This window comes from Myxocyprinus asiaticus, chromosome 33 (genome assembly GCF_019703515.2).
Source record: "Myxocyprinus asiaticus isolate MX2 ecotype Aquarium Trade chromosome 33, UBuf_Myxa_2, whole genome shotgun sequence".
NCBI lineage: Eukaryota > Metazoa > Chordata > Actinopteri > Cypriniformes > Catostomidae > Myxocyprinus > Myxocyprinus asiaticus.
The window spans coordinates 24,987,285-25,008,665 of record NC_059376.1 but is presented as its reverse complement, the minus strand read 5'-3'; the positions used below and the strand labels follow the sequence as shown (position 1 = coordinate 25,008,665).

At 40.4% G+C, this 21,381-nt stretch overlaps 1 protein-coding gene across 2 annotated transcripts in view; it reads right to left on the bottom strand.

Annotated features, from left to right (window-relative positions):
• Positions 1-8,031, bottom strand: part of LOC127424122 (monocarboxylate transporter 1-like) — a 48,835-nt gene extending 40,804 nt beyond the window's left edge. Inside the window, exon 1 of one of the 2 annotated variants that reach the window (XM_051669034.1) lies at positions 7,883-8,031. The gene's annotated coding sequence lies outside the window, so the exon portion shown is untranslated. The remainder of the gene's footprint in view (positions 1-7,882) is intronic. The other variant, XM_051669035.1, reaches the window with a different exon arrangement.
• Positions 8,032-21,381: the final 13,350 nt, after the last annotated feature.

The window sequence follows — 21,381 nt, the reverse complement described above, 5'->3', positions numbered from 1 at the left end:
CCCTGAAATTGAAGACATTGTGATAGAAATATATTACAAATGTATAGTTAAATTTAATATTCACTGTAATGATAATACATAATAATAAAGCAATATATCACAAGCAAGACTGCTGGAATCTGGTGAAGAACTATGGCACAATGGGCTGTAGGATGTCCCTCAAAGTCCATATCCTTGATGCTCATCTTGATAAATTCAAGGAGAACATGGGAGCGTACTCGAAGGAGCAAGGCGAGCGCTTCCATCAGGATATACTGGACTTTGAACAACACTACCAAGGACAGTATAACGAGAACATGATGGGAGCTACTTAACACTTAAACAATGCATCCTTGATTGAGAAACACTCGAAGGAAACATGCATTTCTCTTTTGATTTTCTCCCCAATGTGGAATGCCCAATTCCCAATGCGCTCTTAAGTCCTCGTGGTGGCGTAGTGACTCTCAGTTGCCTCCGCGTCAATCCGCACATCTTCTCACGTGGCTTGTTGAGCACGTTAACGCGGAGACGTAGTATGTGCAGAGGCTTCACGCTATTCTCTGCGGCATCCACGCGCCCCACCGAGAGCGAGAACCACATTATAGCGACCACGAGGTGGTTAACCCAACGTGACTCTACCCACCTTACCAACTGGGCCAATTTGGTTGCTTAGGAGACCTGGCTGGAGTCACTTAGCACGCCCTGGATTCGAACTTGCAACTCCAGGGGTGGTAGTCAGCGTCAAGACTCGCTGAGCTACCTAGGCCCCCGGAAACATGCATTTCTTTTCGTTTATTATTTACATTGTAACGTATCATTTTAAATAGGCTAAATGGGTGTGTTCAATAGAACATTAGCATATTTATGCTGTGGTAACGAAATTGGTATCGAGAACCGTGACATTTCACTGGTATCGGTAAAGACTACCAAAATTTTAGTACCATGACAACACTATATCACACAATTTAATATAGTAAATAAAAAACAAAATAGCTAAAAATTAATAAACTCTTTAGCAATATATTTAATCAATTTCACACAACTTTAACTTTGTAAAAAAGAATCTAAAAAAAGAATATTGTATTTTAAATGGTAGATAGCAGTTTCTTCAGATTTCTGTTTAGTCATCAAATTTTAGTAATTTATTTGCACATTAAGAAACTGTTAATATATTAGGAAGAAGGAAATAACAGTACTCACAACAGTCCAGCACCCATGGATGGCACGTCCACGTTAGCAAATCGCATTTTCTCAAAAAATACAGAATCAAACCAATTGCACATACAGTGCATAGTGAATAAGACATTTACTCATAGCACACGTGAAGTGTTTTTACTTTTGAAGTTGCACTGACGCGCTAGTGCGGATCCAGTGTGAGCACCAATCTACTGACAGTTTAAACAGCCTGGATCACCTGCTTGGATTGTCACGGACAGACCGTCATGATTTGTGAATCAGAGGAACTTTTGATGCTGATGTTTTTATTCTGGTTGATACAATACGTGCTAATATTCAAAGATATTAGATGAGCGCTCGACGGGAAAAAAACAATGTATTTTCGTGAGGTTTGTGAATTGCATCTTTTTAAACGAGATATCTGCATAATTGCAGATGGTATATAATAGAAGTTTTATTGATATTTGCCTCTTATCATTAAAAAGGTTACAGGGACTGTTGAGGAGAGTCTGTTAGAATACGTACTTCAGAGGAAGATTTATGAGCGTTCTACAGGATGCTGGATCTGCTGAAGTTGTGTGAGGTTGGTTTATTACATGTTTAAACGAGATATGCACATATTTGCTGATGGTATATGATATTAGTTTTATTGATATTTGCCTTTTTATCATTAGAAAAGACAGTTAAGAGTTACAGGGAACTGTTGAGGAGAGAGAGGGTGAATGAAACACTGTACTGTGGCCAGCTACGACTCCGAGGCTGCTCAAAATTCTACAGGACCGCGAAGCACAAATTGCATGGTTTTCCATTCAATTCACCCAAATCATTTTCAAAAGGACATAGACTTCCTCTAGCCATCACTGGATGATATATTGTGCAAGTATCTTTCAGCTACATTTTTTACATTTCTTGCGTTTTTTTTTGTTGTTGTTTTTTTCAGTTACATGTATGTCTTTTAGAGGTTTGATTCTTTTAATTAACCATTCAAGGCTTTTTACAGAGAAACTGCATAATAAACGTCACTAGTTCTAATCATACAGTTTCCACAGTTACACATACTAACCTGCAAACTCATCAACATCCCTTTGTTCATTCTTGAAGAAGCATAAAAACATTTGTAAATTGTGTGTATGGTGACTAGATTCACAACTTTGGACTGCCACCTGCAACGCATTGACATTTCCTGTGTGTAATACCTGTGCCTTGTCCTACCCGGGACATTTCTCGTCGGGTGTGCAACCGGCTTTAGTATTAACTACAGTAAATTATATATTACCCCCTTGTGGTTTCTTAAAGCTATTATGCCGGACTACATTAAAAGAAGGGTCAACTGATAGTGAATTGGAAAGCACACAAATTAGGCTTCTAATTTAAATATCGGCTAATGTTAATATATCAAAGCCTCAAAAGCGTATAGAGAAAATAATGTGCAGATCAATAATCGGTGTATTAATAGGCTATTTTAAGACATTCCTAGTGAACACCCTTTCTTGAACAGTATTTCTATTGGCAGTAGAGCATGTTTGCCCATTACATAATTTTGGTCAAAATTAAACACTATTTTTTTTGTTGTTGTTAATCATATCGCAGTTCAAATCACATATTTTTTTCAAAATAATAGCAATTAAAAAAATGTTTTGTCCAAATCGTTCAGTCCTACTGAACAGTAGTCTGAACAAAGTCTGATCAGAATTCAATTGTTCTTTTCGTTATTCAGGACACAACAGGTATTTGATATGAAATACCTGTGGTGGGTAGGAAATACTGTTGAGAGTATGGTAATAAAAACCATCTGGCAAGGTCACTACTGTCATCAGAACTACATGTGACCGTCACTTACAATTTTCCCGCCAAAATCCACATGGCCAAGACCCAGATATCGTCCTCCGTTACTTCTGCTGTATCCTGCTTAGCTTGAATTTAGCACATCAGTAGAGGACAAATCACTTGGAAAGTCACTTCGCATCATGCTGATGCCTACATTGTTACTATAGCAGCATATAGAAATGGCAGAAAATTATTATAATATCTGAATACAAATATGAAATGCGGTGCCTGATCCTTAAAACTCTAGTGATACTCTATTTGTTACAGTATTTTATGTATTTCGTTTTCAAAAGGGCATCTACTTGAGTAACTATCACAAACACCATATTGTCTCCTTTAAGCTGGCATATGCCACAAAACATGAATGTAGGCTAATGAGGCTAAATTAGTCTGAAATGAATAACACATCAACACAGTCTCTGATCGATAACCTTCATCTATTATGACATTCAGGCTATACCTTCCAACTCGAAATGACCAACTTGTTCACATAAGTTTGTAGAATTGGATCTTCCAGTCAACACCAATCCATTTTGGCACTGGCTGACCAGGACATATAACCCAGAATAAATCCATCAAGCCTGAAGGTTTATATGTGCTGGCCATGATCAGTTTGCATTTCTGAGATACTTTAAAGAGCAACAAAATTCCAAGAATGTCTAATAAATTGTTTTAATGACTCTAAATAAACCTTCAATCCAATCTCTATCAAAACATCTGTAAACACAACGCATCTTCCTGGTCTGGAATGTTTAAACCCCCAAGCAGAAGAGGCATTGACGGTATAAAATAAAAAATGATGAATAAAACAAGAGGGGAAAATTTATGACGCAATAAGCCATATGTCATCCACTTAGCTACTATGACTGTGTGTTTAAATGGGGCCAATTACAGCTTTAGAGCTCTGTGTGCTGTAGACATCTGCTGACCAGCCAGCCACTCTATAGCTGCTATTATCATGAGAGACCAAATCTAATTATTTAGGTCTTTGTGCTCAGTCAAATATCTTTCACTAAAGTCAATAGACACATGGCAATTGGCTGCATCTAATTTTTTTAAATCACTTGGATCAGCCTAGAAAATACACAAGCGTCAACGTTCGGGTGTTAATGGTCAGAAAGATGGGGAAAGTAAGAATACAATATGAATTTGTATGCTTTGAAGAGCAATCCTTTTTTGAAATTCCTTTGAGGTTTTTCTTTTCAAAATTCATAAAAAAAGTAGAGAACATCCTTGACCTAGTGATGTCCCTGCTTAATCATTTTTTAGATTTTGCAACAACTCTTAAGAAACCCTCACAAATGTCCTGTTCTTAAGAAATCTGAGAACGCCCAACATCTGTGACAGATAACAACTGAACTCGTGAATCAAATTTCCTTGCCGCATAATGTGTGTCGCCTTCAGCCAGATATCAGTGCGTGTTCAGTGTGTAAAGTTTTTGCTGACTTGCATTTTCAATTGTGTGAACAACAAGTTCCATTATTCAGTGAAGCATTAAGGGCTTGTAAAGGTGTATCAGCAATCCCATTTTTCCCAATTCCTCTGCTCTCACTTTTAACATAGTAGCAAGGCTGGTACCAATGTATGCTGTATTCATGCAAACAAACATGAATAAAGTACACACACACACAGCAGTTATTCGCTTCTGCAAACAGTTCAGCTCAATATTTTACTGGGACTGCATACCGAAAAATTTGAAAGATTGCCCCAAATCACTCATTCATAGGAAAGTTCTTATGAATCTAATAAATTATTAAATAGTGAAACGAGCATGTACACAGTAATAGGAAAATACTATAAAAAAAAATGCTCACAGGTATACTTACACATAACACAAAACCTTGAGGTGTGAGAGGCGGGTTTAAACACACCCCTGTCGTTCATTGGTTTCTTCCTAATACCACATCTGTATCCTCAGGGCTCTGACGGGGCAAAATTTCACTAAAGCACACTAAAAGTTAAAGGAGTATTCCAGTTTCAATACAACTTAAGCTCAGTTTACAATGTTTGTGGCATAATGTTGATTACCACAAAAATTATGACTTGTCAATCCTATTCTTAAAAAAAAAATCTGGGTTACAGAGAGGCACATACAATGGAAATGAATAGGGCCAATCTGATAAATGTAAAAAATACTCCGTTTCAAAAGTATAGCCACAAGACAAACATGTTAACATGATTTTAGTTTGATGAAATTGCTTACTAATCGGTGTAAAGTTATATCCAGTTTTTCAACATTGTTGCTATGACGATGTAACGTTGAAAACCCTAAAACGATGTAATAATACAGGAGTTTAAACAGAATTAATATAAGTGCTTTCATAAAATAATAAGCTTCACATTTCTGCCTTTAAACGCTCCAAAAATCAGCCCCATTCTCTTCCATTGTAAATGACTCACTGCAACCTCAATTATTGCATTTTTTTTTTTTTTTTTATTAAAGGAGCGAGTTGTAAAGCGTTTTTTTTTTTTGGTAATCAACATTATGCCACAAATGTTGTTGATTGAGCTTAACTTGAACCCTGAATATTCCTTAAACATGAGGAGGCTCAAAGTTAAGGAAGTTGAAGCCTTTGAGCATCTGCATATCAACAGAAACAACATTTACTGCCAAGTGAACAGCAGAATAGCCAGACACACTGCCCCCAAACCTACAAACCTCCCCTTGTTCTCCATTCTCATTCAAATTACCTTCATTCTTAACCTTGACTTACACAAGGCTCCTCACTCTCTACCTAATGAGTGGTGCCATGTCTTGAAGCTCAGAGAGCTTTGCGTGTGGCTGCTCATTTTGTAATCACTTTTTGTCCTTTTGAGCATTTAATCTTTACAGGCCAATCAAACCATAGTCTTTAAATTACCCAATACACCCTACACTACTGCCAAGACCGATCGTCACAACCATTTGAACTGACATGCAACAGTGAGCTTTTGGCATTCATGAGCCAACAATAGAATGACCTCTCAAGTTTTCAGTTGCCACCTCACACACACACACGAACACACTAACCAGTCTTGCCATGACTACTGAGCAGTGCCTATACAACTATACACACAGACCTGCCAGACAACTATTACAGAAAAACACTATAATTAACCACTTTGTGGCTGGTCTTAGCAACAGCGCTTTAGCACCAGATCACCATACACTCCCTGTAGTGTATAAAAGAAATCTTAATATCCATGATGGTGTACAAACAGGATGTAGCCAGTTTGGCAGACAAAGTGATAGTTTACTAAAAAAACTTTAATTCTTTCAATATTTACTCTTCCTCATGTTGCTACAAACCCATATGACTTACTTGCTTGCTTTTGTAGTACACAAAAAGAGATCTAAGGCAGAATGTCTACACTTTACTTTTCATGTATCATTTTTTTCCATTAAATTAAAGTGAAAGGTGAATGAGGTCTAACATCTCTTTTTGTGTTCCACAGAAGAAATGAAGTCATACAAGTTTGGAACAATATGACTATAAGTGAATGGTGACAGAATTTCCATTTTTGAGTAAACTATCCCTTTAAATTGGTACATTCCCTGCCTACACATATCAATTCATTTGGCCGAGTTCAGAAAGTCATACTACCATACTCTTACTATTTCTGTCATAGAGAAGAGTAAGAATGGGCAGTATGTCACTGTGTACCCTGATTGGCCTTGTGTGACCCTTCAACAGTGAATGTTTGTATTACCCTTCCCTTCAACAACCTAAGCATTTGTCTGAACCTTTGATCAGTTTTACAAATCAGTCCTGATCCCTGAACCTTGCCACAAAAAACACATGTATGATCAATTGGACCTCAAACTGTGAAAAGACAGTCAAAACTCAAAGTTAATATAATGTGGTATCACAACATGCCAACAAGAGCAAAACAAACTGCTAATCGAAGTGTAGAAAAAGACAAAAAAGGGTTAATGACTACTGTTTCTTTAATATGAGCTCAATATCAGATCTTCACACTCTTAAACTGAGGACAAAGTTGAACTTGTGCACTGAAATAGCAACAGATGGCTTTTGAAATTCTACTGATTTCAAACTGAAACAAACTATTGTTCTTCTCCATGCTAGACAAACTAGTAAGGGATGGTTTGATTCAATTTAAAGTAACTTTGTGACCTGTATTTAACCTCAGTACAAAGGTTGGAAATTACTGTGTTTTAACCATTGAGGGTAGTAATACATTCAGAGAACTTAAAACTTTCACCTGCAATAAAATTCATTTTCTATTTGCAAGATTCCATTTTGACATTGGGACATATTAAAACATTTTTTTCTGCTCTATCTGGATGAGAGATACTGAGAGTTTAAAAACCTTGTAAGTTGCCTACCTAGACAGAAATTTAGGGCATTGTATGCCCAACAACACGCGCTTTTATGCCCACAAAACTCACTTGGTTTTGAGAATCAGCCTCAAACACAAATTAAAACTTAATTATAGTAAGATGTCAATTAAAACAATCACAAAGAAGGTAAGTTTTCTGTGGTGAGACGAAGGTTTCAAGAGCTCACGTGAGCGCGTGACACAGGCGCGCCATAGCGATGCAGCCGAAATAGAGAGTATGGAACAACGTGCTACAAAGAAAGGGGCTCTCTGTTACGATGGTGGTGGGAAACAAACCCACATAATCAACCATCCACCAGCTTGCGTTAAATGGGCACAATCTCTCGATCAGCAGGTCTATGTGTACTGCGACATCTTCGAATGATATAACTGTCCCGCAACATTGAACAGCGAGAACCTAGACAAAAAAGAGAGTTTGCGCCCTCTAGATATCGGGTTAATTAATTGTAGCCGGCGTGTTCTTCTGTTAAAGCCCAAGGTGCAGAGTTAAATGGAACACCTCTCCAGAAGGACCATGTGGTTCACACATTATGCCTGTATGCGTCCTTTAAACACATACCTGCGCGTTTCATTCACCTTCTCCGGATATTCTTGAGCGCTGTCCTACTGTGACTTGCGATCCCGATTCAGTTAGCAGCATGGAGAGGTCTGAATGGCTCCATAGACTCAATTGTATAAGTGGTGTTTGAGTTTCCCATCCACTCTATGTAATAAGGAAGCTTTGAAAATCGCGCATGCGCAGTACTACTGAACGGCCCCACAATCGCTGTGTGGTGCAACAGAATCCGGACACAAGAACAACCGTGAGTTTCTCCATTAATTTGATCGTAATGTTGTAACCTCAAAGGGGAAATTTTGAAGCTAAAGCAATACAACTTACTGTTGCATTGTTATTGAACTGATAATGAGGAATAGTATAATAATAATAATAATAATAATAAATAAATAAATAAATAAATAAATAAATTAAAAAAACCGACACCGTTTAAGAGAATTAAAAAAAAACCTGTCAAGTTCAGTTTCACAAACTGCTGGAAACTTTTCCAAGACTAGAAGTAGGCTACTATTTTAAAGAGACAGCTGAACACCTTATTTTATTTCTCCAGTAAATAATAAGTGTTTTCTCCCATATTTGGTCTCCCTTTTCCCTTTTAATTTCCAGTTGACATGACACAGCATGTGTAATTGCTGTGCTGTAGACTAATTAGTGTTTCTGTTAATAAGCATCAGCTCGTCACAGCAAAGGGAACAAATCCCTTCAAACTCAATGATTGATCTGAAAGAACACACTGTTGGATTCAACAGCAATTAATCAAGAATATGCAAGCATTCGGTTGCAAGAAAAAGTTTGTGAACCCTTTGGAATTACCTGGATTTCTGCATTGAGTACTCATAAAATGTGATCAGATATTCATTCAAGGCACAATTATAGACAGGCACAATCACACTAAAGTGATAACACAAACAGTTGTAATTTTTTATTTTAGATGTTGAGTAATCATTCACAGTGCAGGCTGGAAAAAATAAGTGAACCTTTGAATTTTATAACTTTAATATTCTGCTTTAGCAGCAACAACCCACAAACGTTTTCTGTAACTGCTTATAAGACTTGCACAACACTGAGGATGGATTTTGGACAATTCTTCCCTACAAATCGGTCTCAGTTCATCAATATTTCTGTGTTGTCTTGATTTTACAGCCCTCTTCAGGTCATTCCAAAGCATCTCAGTTGAGTTAAGGTCAGGTTGGGTCATTAGCTAGGTTTCTATCCACGTATTTATTTCAAAATTGCATTTTGGGATATTGCATAAAAACTGCGGTATGGAAACACCAGGATGCAAATAAAATCTCCAAAATGTATATTTCAGATGTAAAAGTGAAAGTGGAGATTCAGAGTAAAAAAAGGACTTAAATATTGTTCTGTTTCTTATCCACACCTATTATATCGCTTCTGAAGATATAGATTTAATCACTGGAGTCAAATGGATTACTTTTTTGTTTCCTTTACATGATTTTTGGGGCTACAAAGGTCTGATCACCATTCACTTGCATTATATGGACCTACAGAACTGAGATATTCTTCTAAAAATCTTTGGTTGTGTTCTGCTGAAGAAAGAAAGTCATACACATCTGGGATGGCATGTGGGTGAGTAAATAATGAGAGAATTTTAATTTCTGGGTGAACTATCCCTTTAAATAAGGCTTGGAGTTAACATTTTCTCAAAGAACTTCAAACGTTTACCTGTAATGTCTTATCTAGATGTGTTGTTTATACGGAGCATCTACACGAGAGAGGCGATGAAATTGTATCGTAGTTTAGATGCTCACAATTATTTCCTCAGCGGAAAGATCTGTAATATTGGCTTGCTTATATAATCAATGAAGCAGTTCAATAAAGCTGTCTGTGTGACCTGCGGACAAGGTAAGCATTTATTTTTTAATTATAAAAATACTTTTCTTGTCTCTTTCTTCTGTGCTAGCTTCTATACTACTTATAGTATACTACTATAGTAGCACTTTACTACTATATTTACTTCAGCTACTCCAGGGAGCATCCAGCCAATGAACAACATGGTCCACATTTTGATAATGGCATTTTATGACAATTGTGTTAACGTTAATTACATTATTCATGTTAAAGTCACTATGAATGAAGCGCCTTCCATTGTTGTTTTGAATGAGTTCGTCAACTAGTAGGAAATGGTCAAGGGACAAAGATGTGACTTCCTGCTAAGGGGTTCTCAGTGCTTTTTGGTATTGCGTAGTGTGTTCTGGGTGGTTGCTAAGGGTATATTATGCAGTTGCCAAGGTGCTCTGCTCTGTGTTTTAGCACATTGTTACAGTATGTGATTGCTAGTGTGTTCTGGGTGGTTGCCAGTTTGTTGCTATGCTATTGCTAAATTGTTCTATGTCATTTTTAGAACATTAATATGCATTTGTTAGGATGGGTGGTTGCTGGGTGGATGCTTACTTTGGTTACTAAATATGGTTCAGGTCCCTCCATAAATGTTCCAGTTTGTTATGTACTGTTTTTATTTTATTTTCTCCATAATCAAATGTCAAATCCACATAATGTATGTTATACACATAATAAAGACTATTTCAGTTATGTTTTGGTTTATGCTGCGTTCAAGTCCTCGTGGGAAGTTCGTATGTTACATGATGGTAAATGTTGTTTTATTGCACAAGCCTGTCACCTCATGAACCAGCTAAATGAGTCTTATTTTCTGGTAAGCTTTATTCTTCATCAGTGGTGCAAAAATGCAAACACAGTACAGTCAAAATCCACAAGTAAAACAGAATTATGTCAAATACCAATTTGCTTGATTCTTACTATGATTCTTTAATTGATACGCCCCCAACTCGGAAAACTGGGGCTCCAAGAATATCCCACTGATAATTATGACTTTATGGTGCTGTTCATTTGTGCTCATCTAGCAAATTCGATCATTCCGACAAGACATGAACACGCCATTAATCATATTGTTTACTTTGCTATTTTGCACCAGATTAGTAGTACATTTACTTGCTGACTTAATTGGTCAGTGCAGTTCTTGAGTTAACTCCTAATGTAAACTCCAGAATGGCAACGCCACTTAACTAAGTTGCCATGGGTATAATTAGCCGTGCTGTAATTAATGAGATTTATTTGTACTTTTGATACTTAAGTAGATTTAATATCAGTTACTTTATTACTTTTACTTTAGTATTTTTCTCATGAGCTGCTTTAACTTTTACTTGAGTCAATTTCCATGAAGATATCTTTACATTTACTTAACGAATGGATACTTTATACAACACTGTCCCTCATGAATCAAAACAAATCCTAGTTGCTCCATCCGAGAGTGTTCCTCATGGAGTGGTGAAACCTTTACTTAATGGGTGTGCCTTTAGTTTATACATGCTAAACAACATGTCCCAGGTCTTGTTACAGAAATTGATATTTCCATAAACATCCCCCGGTATGAATTCCTTCATAGATAGGCTACCATTTAGGCCATCACACCTCAAAACCGTGTTTGTTCAAACATTCTTAAAGAGGGCATCCTGACCTAAAACTACTTGTTGTTTTTATTTACATTTCATTTTTATTATATTTTGAGTGTCTAAAAAATGTAACAGGAGAGGTTGAAAAAATTCCAGGAAAATCCCCACATGAGCATTACAACTTCAAACAGGAGTCAATGTCAATACAGGAGGAATCTCGTAGATCTTTGGTCATGTGTCCCAGATATCTGTCTGAAAACATTGTTTTTGCTAACAGTATCCATGCATTTACATCCGAAAGACATAAAAATCAATTAGATTCAAAGGTGACAGTTTTACTCTTCAATGCTACTTTTATAGTCAGTAGTAAAGTTCCGTACTAAAACAGTTCTAAATATGCACCTGGCTTATTATTCATTCATCACATAATAAATAATTTATGTGCTAACAATACTCTCTTTCTCGCACTCTCTGGCATACTTTATATCCTGCTTTCATCATCTTCCAGGGTTCAAAGGTCATGAACAGAGCTTTATCAGCAGTCACACCTGTCATAAGTACAAAGCTTCCCCTCACTTCATCCTGTCCCATTTGCCTTTTTCTCAGTCTAAATCACCAATACATTTAAATAGATATTTATATTCCTGGAAAACACCTTTTACAAAAGTGGTTAACAAGAAACCACATTTATTATGACAGCAAACAATGAGAAGTTTGGTGTCAAAGCCAAGAAGTGCAATCAAAAGTTACAGTATAGTGCAACTAATAACACAATTCTAACTGAATAAAGGGCACGTGATTAGGCAGCAGGCTGTATTATTTTAATAGACAATATAACTATTTTTCAAGCCAGTGCCTACATCTATCCAATGAATACATATTTATTAAGAAACCCAATGGCTTTACTTAAGTAATTTAGGATGTGGTCATATGGCAGTTATAGACTGACCAGCAAAGACTGAATTTCCTAACCCTATGTGGAGAGTTAACTAGAGCCTGAAGAAGGTGTTGGGAAAGAAGAAGTGTGTTCAACCAACATACTACTGCATATTTTGTTTTGTCACTGCTGCAGATGTGGAATGACCTGTCTCTGTGTGAACAGATCAGAAGTGGGGGACTTTAACTCACAGCCCACAACACAAGCAAACTAGCCTAACAGGCCTGTTTATCCACAATGAACTTCTCTTCACAAGTCCCTCTAAAAACATCCCCCTATGGCGCTCAACACAAGAAAAAAATGGCTACATATACTCCTATTTTTGTGACCTTTATGATCACTAGAAACCTATTTTTCAGCACCTAAACCAAATATTTACAGCAGCTGAAATGTAAGTGGAGCAGTATTTTTACTGAGAAATGTGATAAAAACGGTCCGTATGGTTATAAGATAAATCTGCATTTTGAAAAAGGAGCAAACAGTACGCACTCTCTCTGGGTCTATTTACACTTAGTGACTATGCATCTTGATCTATTGGATTACTATGAGATTGGGTATGCACATTACATTTACACTTGGCCACATAAATATGTCTCAGCTAAATGGATACAAATTTGATCTACAATTCCTGTGCTGGTGGTTTGAGCAATCGGATTGTTGTCATTCTTGAGTGCATCATGGAGGGAATTTATTCTTAATCTATTAGCTGATCTGATTAGTAAAAACGCATGAAACACCCCTCTCTCTTTTCATTTGTCGTGGTTAAATTTGTATGTGTACACACAAATATCTCTTATGCTGTAAATTTGACTTGAAAGCCTTTCATTTTCAGAGTTTGTTAGCTTAAGAGGAGCAGTATTCAAAAGGCCTCTTTATTTGTGTTGTTGTTTTAGAGATTCATTTCCAAGTTAGAGTGTTTCATGTGCCTCTCAGTTGGATAGGACTGTATGATGAAGATAAGTGCTCTTTCAAAGTTCAGATCAAATCATACAGTGAGAACAGCTACACTGATTAACCTCACACCCCTCAATCATGGGACCCTCAATACAACAGCAATCATGTGCATTACAGTCTGTGAGACAAACAATTTCCAGACAGTAACAATTGACTGAGATCTTCCAGTCAGATGTTACTGTCTGTCCCTTGGACACGGTTAAAATCTAAGAGTGACTAACTAGAAAAATCCTACAGTTAAAATTCTGCATAGAGGAGGGGGCTAGTTAATGTAAGGGCGTACTCACGCTGGGCCTGGTTGCCTTGTACCATGCCCAAGCACGATTGTCCCCCCTCCCCACTCCCCCGCTGGCCTGCACTCATATTGCACTTAACGTTCCGGGCCTGAGCATGCTTGCGTCATTACGATGCAACTTTTTGTTTTGAAGAAAACAGGAAGAAAAGCGCTCTCGTGGAGCACAATGGAGCCCATCATTGTAACGTTACTTACTTTGTGGCTTATTTTGAGTCGTTTGGGACTCAGTGACATGCCTAATTGTTGACAGCATCGTACCACTGGAATTTATCCTTTTTGTCCGACGAGCTGCCAGATTTACGGAGTGCATTCCGTACCTTCAGATTCTGAACCCGCAGTTTTTTCAGCTTGTCATGTCATTGCTCAATGGTTCTTTGGTATCCAAGAGCACGAAGATAGTCGCAAATTTTACCAAATATCTCGGAGTTCTTGTGTGTTGTATCCAGTTGTTCCTGTATACTCTCGTCTGCCCAAATTTCCAGTAAACACTGCACCTATTCCGTAGACCAAAGTGATCCCTTTGCCCAGTCGCATCATTGACGTCATGTTTTGTGTTCCATGATCGGTCATGGTTAGCGATCACACTAGATGCATACCGTGCCTGAGCCAACTGAACTGTGCCCGAGCCCACCTCTTCAAGTGGGCCAGGGCACGATTCAGTGTACCGTGCCCGGGCACGGTACGGACCAATCACACTAGTCAAACGAACTGGACTTTGGGGGTCAAACGTGCTCGGGCACGGTACAGAATACCTAGTGTGAGTACACCCTAAGAGATTGCTGACATTTGTTAGACACACCTAAGAAGCAAAAGAGGGCAATACCAGCTACTAAATTCTGGGAGAGGCTCAGACATTTATGGGGGTTTGGGGCAAATATACCACTGAAAGTGACAAAACTTCCCCACAAATTCAGAATGCCCATAAGGAATTCCTCTGTTTTATTTGTAACATCTGATATATTTCTGTTCTCGTTCTACTCTATTCTAGGCCTAGTTATACATATCAGATTTAGTAGTAGTAGATTTAGTTTATAATTTGTAATAGTGATTTAATTTGATAGAATTCTACTTATTATTATCTAATAATTAAGATTGAGTATTTATGTTAATGGATTGGTTAAATTGAAGAAGGCCTATTTGACATAAAAGGTTGAATCAAGCCAAGGTATACTTTTATGTATGGTTAAAAAAAAAAAAAAAAAGCCCTCATTTATGGCCTCATAAAAAAATAAAGAAAAAAAAGTCACTTAATGGAAAAGTTAATATCTGACACTTTGTGCGAGTGTACGTTTTTTAAGGGTTATGTTTTTTTCACAAAGGAAAACTGAATTTCTCTAGATATTTTTGTTGAATAAAATATTCAAAAATTCCCATTTTTATTGTTATTTGTTGAATTATATAATCTTCACAAAAATAAATAATAATAATAATAATAATAATAATAATATATATATATATATATATATATATATATATATATATATATATATATTTTTTTTTTTTACCACAACACAGTAAGCTGAATACAGGGCAGAATGGCCACAATTGTCACCATGACATTGACCAGAGACATGCTAAGCGTTTTAGTACAGTGCGATTACTCTGCCACCTCTTTATGTTGCATGTGAGCTGTGTCTTCACATAGAGAGGTTGTGCTCTTTTCTCCGTTACTAAGGGGAGGCATGTAGAGTGAGAAACATGTGACCATGGTGTCCCTCTCTAGATAGAACAGAATGGATTATAACACACATACATACATGTGCATGCAAGTTTCAATGCCTAATTCAGTTACATAACTTCCACTAAATTAGAAATGTGTCTGTCTGCTTTGGCCTCTGAAGATTTTCTGTATTTTGAGCTGGAAGGATGTGCCTAACACTTAAACATAGATCAAGGCCAGCAATGATCATCAAACACTTACAACCACTGATCACAGCCAACACTGATTCAAAACACGTTGTAGGCCCAATCAGGTAAAGTTCTGAAAGTCTCTGGATGCTGCAGTGTAATTTTGGCATCAAATGTAATCACAAAAATGACTGTATCCAAACAGGTTTCTCAACTCATTGGGCTTTATTCAAAACACAAGTGGACAAAACATTCTGTGTGCATCATACTTAATACCATTTTTAAATCGTTGCATTCAATTCCATTGAACAATTCACACAAAAATGGATTTATGAACGATTTACACCAAAAAAATTTCAGCTCATGTTTCATGAATGTGGCCCATTGATCAGACAAACATGTCAGACAACTGAAAAAACAGAGAATGTTTGAATAGCATCACAGAGATTACAATTTTCGGAAAAGTCAACCAACGAATGGCTTACCTATAGTTTTGTCTGCAGTAGCGGTTCTAGCTTGTATGACGCCCTGGGTGAAACCCCTTCAACAAAAACCTCCCTTTATCATTCCACGCCACCTGGAGGTGGAGCCTCCACCCACCTCTGCTGTGATTGGTGCATAGGGGATGGGTGTGTGGTCATCTGTATTTGATTTAATGGCAGGGATTTAAAAGGGTAGGGGGGTGTTGGTTTTTCAGAAGGTTAGTGTAGGAATTAGAGACCTGAGTAACTGGCTTTGACATTTAAGCATGTATTTGTGTGTAGTTGCTTAAAACATAGGGAGATAACATGGATTTTTAATTCCTTAGGCATAAATGTTTTGTATTCAGACAAAAACTGTGAGCATAGTGTGAATAAAAATCATAATTTAAAGTGTAAATGATTTAACGTGTATTGTCACACACACAAGATCTCTGTGAATTGTAGCCAGATACTATGTGAGCCTTTGCAATTCCAGATGAGCTCTTGGAAAACTAAATGTATATTTGGAGATTGACCTACGTCAAGATTGCTATGTTCATGTCACATATTCCCTGTTTTTGTATTGACTTTTATGTTGAAATTCTTGTTTAGTTCCTGTTTCCTGTTAGTTTGTAGCCCTTTTGTAGTTTCATTTTATGACTGGTTTTCCCCTGATTGTTTCCACAGGTGTTCCTCGTTCCCTTGTTTGCCCCCATGTATTTAAGCCCTTGTTTTCCCCTGGTTTCTTTGTCAGTCTTCACGTGTGTTGTCATGTTCTGTGTTTGGTTTCCCGTGGTTTTGTTTCATTTTATTCTGAGTTACGTTGTTCATCTTTTGTTTTTCATTAAAGCCGAATTTAGATCCTCATTCCTCGTCTGCCTCGTCACAGTTCAGGCTTGTTATAGTAGATTACTCCCAACCTTTCCCAGTAGCTTTTCTCTGTGGATATATATATTGTGCATGTTATGTAGCATGTCAGTAATGCAATTCATGTGTGTGTGTGTGTGTGTGTGTGTGTGTGTGTGCGCGCGCGCAGAGGTGTTTATGGATTACCTCTTGTTCCCTGGTCTCGAAAAGTTCAGTTCCAACCAGACCGAGCATGTTGGAGTCGGTTTCAGTGTGTGTATGTGAGAGAGGTGTTGTCAGTGTAGTCCTGGTGGAACAGTGCAGGACACCTAGTGAGTGAGATAATATGCTAATTATAGCAGTCAGCTTACAAGAGCACTTTAGTTAAAAATCAATATGTCTGGGAGTTCTCAGTTACTTGCGTCTCGCTTACTTGTCATTCAATAATACTCTTTTTATTTTCCGTTGTAATTGACCAAGTCCAAACTAATTGTTTCCGGTTACGTATGTAACCTTGGTTCCCTGAGATGAAGGGAATGAGACATTGCTATGGGGAAAGGTACATTCCTCCAGGACCTGGATGAAACCCTTGTACAATATCGCCAATCTTTCTGATTGGCAATGGTGTTTGAGCCCCACCCCTTCAGGCGTGAACTTGGTGTAACAAGGAAGGACACCGGGAACTGGATTCTTCAAACACAGTTTCACAATAACTCATCAGCTTCACAGTATCTCATCAGCTTCACAGTAAAGTTCTCGACCCAGTCTCTCTCGCTCAATCTGGTGCTGGCATGATCCTTTTATGCCGCTCTCCCCAATCTCACTACAATTAGAGACAGGTTTTAGTCATAATTTGGCTCAGGTGTATGCACCCTTACTGCTCTCTCTCTCTCTCTCGACGGACACTCGACCACGCCCCCGCTGCCACATATCCCCACTGCCCACTGCGAGACATCCGGACTGCTTACCACTCCCCCCCTGTTTCTGGACAGGAAGTTGGCGACAGCCATCTGTGCTCCCGGTCTGTGGACCACCTTGAATTTAAAGGGATGGAGTGCCAGATACCACCGGGTGATCCGCGCATTGTTATCCTTCATGTGGTGGAGCCATTGGCTACTGAGCAGAGAGTGAAGGCCCACCCCAGCAGGTAGTAACGGAGAGTGAGGACCGCCCACTTGATGGTCAGACACTCCTTTTCTACGGTGCTGTACTTTGTTTCCCTCAAGGAGAGCTTGTGGCTGATGTACAGCACCGGGTGCTCCTCCCTCTCCACCACCTGCAAGAGTACAGCCCCCAGCCCCCTGTCTGAAGCATCCATCTGCAATACAAAATGGAAAGAGAAATTAGGTGCATGTAAAAACAGCCCCCCGCAAAGTGCGGCTTTAACCTGCGTAAACGCCTGTTAGCACTGCTCCATCCACTGGACCGGGTCTGGAGCTCCCTTTTTTAGTGAGATCAGTCAGCGGGCTGGTGGCATCCAAATAGTTAGGCACAAATCTCCTATAATAGCCAGCCAGCCCCAGGAACTGTCTCACCCACTTTTTGATCTTGGGTCTTGGGCAGGTCGCAATTGCCACCGTCTTGTCAATTTGGGGACACACCTGCCCGTGGTCCAAGTGGAACCCCATATACCGTACCTCCACCCCCCCAATCGCGCACTTCTTAGGGTTTGCTGTGAGCCCCGCCCGTCGCAGCGACCTCAGAACCACCCTCAGATGCTGCATATGCCGCTGCCAATCATTGCTATAAACGACGATGTCATCCAAATAGGCAGCGGCAAAAGCCGAATGCGGTCTGAGGATTCGGTCTATGAGGCACTCAAACGTGGCTGGAGCCCCACACAAACCGAACGGAAGTGTCACAAATTGGCGTAATCTGAACGGAATGGAGAGCCATTTTTTCACGGGAAATTGGTGTCAAGGGGATCTGCCAATAACCCTTTGTCAAATCCAGTGTCGAGTAAAAACGAGCAGTGCCCAACCGATCGAGCAACTCATCAATACGAGACATTGGGTAGGCATCAAATTTAGACACCGCGCTGACTTTTCTATAATCCACACAAAACCGTACAGACCCGTCGCTCTTAGGCACCAGAACAACCGGGCTGGACCAGTCGCTGTGGGATTCCTCTATTACTCCCATATCAAGCATTGCATCCAAATCTTCCCAAACTATTTTTTTTATGTTCGGGCAATTGGTAGGGATGGGTACGTAACCACCACCCCTGGCTCAGTCTCGATGTGGTGTTGGACGAGGTTCATGCGACCTGGTAGAGGGGAAAACACATCTGTGAATTCTTGTTGTAGTTTGGCAACCTCTGCGAGTTGGTACGGTGAGAGGTGTTCTCCGCAAGTGACCGGGGTGACGTGATTGTGTTTTATGTTTACCTCCGGCCCGAGCTCCGCCCTCTCCGGAACTACCGTAGCCAACGTCACAGGGGGTTAAGGTGATACATTTTATGTGTGCCCCCTCTATCGGTTCACTTTACCTCATTATCGAAATCCCCCACTCATCGTGTGACCTCAAAGGGTCCTTGCCACTTGGCGAGTAATTTGGAGCTCGATGTGGGGAGTAATACGAGTACCTTATCTCCCGGTGCAAATTCCCTTAGCCAAGTTCCCCTGTTGTACAGTCGGCTCTGTCGTTCCTGAGCTTGGAGCAAATTCTCCTGTGTTAGTTGCCCCAAGGTGTGGAGTTTTGCACTAAGATCAAGAATGTATTGAATTTCATTCTTACTGTTTGAAGCTCCCTCCTCCCAAGCTTCACGTATGACATCAAGCACGGCGCACGGGCGCCGCCAATATCGCAGCTCGAATGTGGAAAACCCTGTGGAGGCTTGCGGGACCTCCCGTACTGCAAATAACAGGGGATTGAGCCATTTGTCCCAATTCCTAGCATCCTCATGCACAAACTTACGAATCATATTCTTAAGGGTTTTATTAAATCGCTTCACAAGGCCATCTGTCTGTGGATGGTAAATGCTGGTGCGAATTGACTTAATGCCCAATAATTCATAAAGCTTGCGTAGTGTCCGTGACATAAAGGTTGTGCCCTGATTTCTTTCGGAATCCCCACCTGGGAGATTATTTTGAAGAGTGCCTCCGCAACACTGCGTGCTGAGATGTTGCGCAGGGGCACTGCTTCCGGATATCGCATTGCAAAGTCCACTAGGACCAATACAAAGCTATGTCCGCATGCTGACCGCTCTAATGGCCTGACGAGGTCCATGCCAATTCTCCCCTAGATGCCCTGCCATGGGATTATAATGAGCCGCCTGGAACACCATTTCCTGTTGGCTCCACGGTATTAAGAGCTGGGTTGTATCTTCCTTTGTTTGAGCATCCTGCATCACTCTATACAACCGCTCATTTATAATTGCGAAATAGGGATATGAAAGTGCAACATTCGGCTGGCCCAGGCGCTACACTCACACTACCCACCTGAGGGGGAGAGCGGATAGACCCTGAAGTCGCCGGGAAAGGGCTAAACCGGAGCAAGCGAGGAGCCGGCTTCGGCGGCGGGTTTCCACGCCTCCGGGGTGCAGGAACGGGGCCTGGAGAGAGGACAGAGGGGAGAGGGGAGTGGAAAGAGATGGGAGAAAACACAGGGGGAGAGGAGAGAGAGAGAGAGAGAGAGAGAGAGAGAGAGAGAGAGGGGGCTCCTCCGCGCTTGGGCACGCTGCCATATAGTCCTCTGCCAGCTAGACCGCTTCCTCCAACAACGCCGGGTGATGGCACTGGACCCACTCCGATGTCCCTTCTGAAAGCTGGTGGATCAGCTGTTCCAGCACCACTTGGTCGACCACTCCCTCGACATCATGGTCCCCCGCCCGCAGCCGGCAGGCATCACAGAGCCGCTGAGAAAAGGCAAATGGGTGACCGGCCCCTTCCACCTTCATCGAGCGAAACAGTTGACAGTTTACTCTGGGCTCCAGCTGACACGCTGCTAGGTGGTCTTCGTCAGATCGCAGTAGACCAGGAGATTAGCCGCCGGTAGTTGTTCTGCTGCAAGCTGGGCTTCCCTGGACAGCAGAGGGATGAGCTGAGCTGCGCACTGGGCATGCGGCCAGCCCCAGATTTCAGCGGTACGCTCAGATATGTTAAGGAAGGCTTCAGGGTCGTCTTCCACCCCATCTTCAACAGCGTGGGCGGGGGCAGGGGGCTGCTGTTGTCTGGGGTCGCTGCCGGGGCTTTCTCCTGGGTGAGGAGGCTGCGAATGACCTGCCGGTCCTCTGCCTGAACTCTAAGGACCTCATGGAAGCGGTGTTCCTGATCTTGGCAGAGTTCAAGCAGAGCCTGTTGGTGGGTGTGATGTAGGTCGGCGAGGGACTTGATGATGTCGGTCAGAGGGAAGGACTCCATGGGGCGTGCAGTCTTCAAATCACATCCCGGCACCAATGTAACAAGGAAGGACACCGGGAACTGGATTCTAAAAAACACAGGTAGGGAACTTTTAATTGACCACTTCTCTGGTTTACAACTTCACAATAACTCATCAGCTTCACAATAACTCGTCAGCTTCACAATAACTCATCAGCTTCACAGTAAAGTTCTCGACCCAGTCTCTCTCTCTCGATCTGGCACTGGCATGGTCCTTTTATGCCGCTCTCCCCAATCTCACTACAATTAGAGACAGGTGTTAGTCATAATTTGGCTCAAGTGTATGCACCCTTACCGCTCTCTATCTCTTGAAGGATGCTCGACCAAGCCCCTGCTGCCACACTTGGCCTA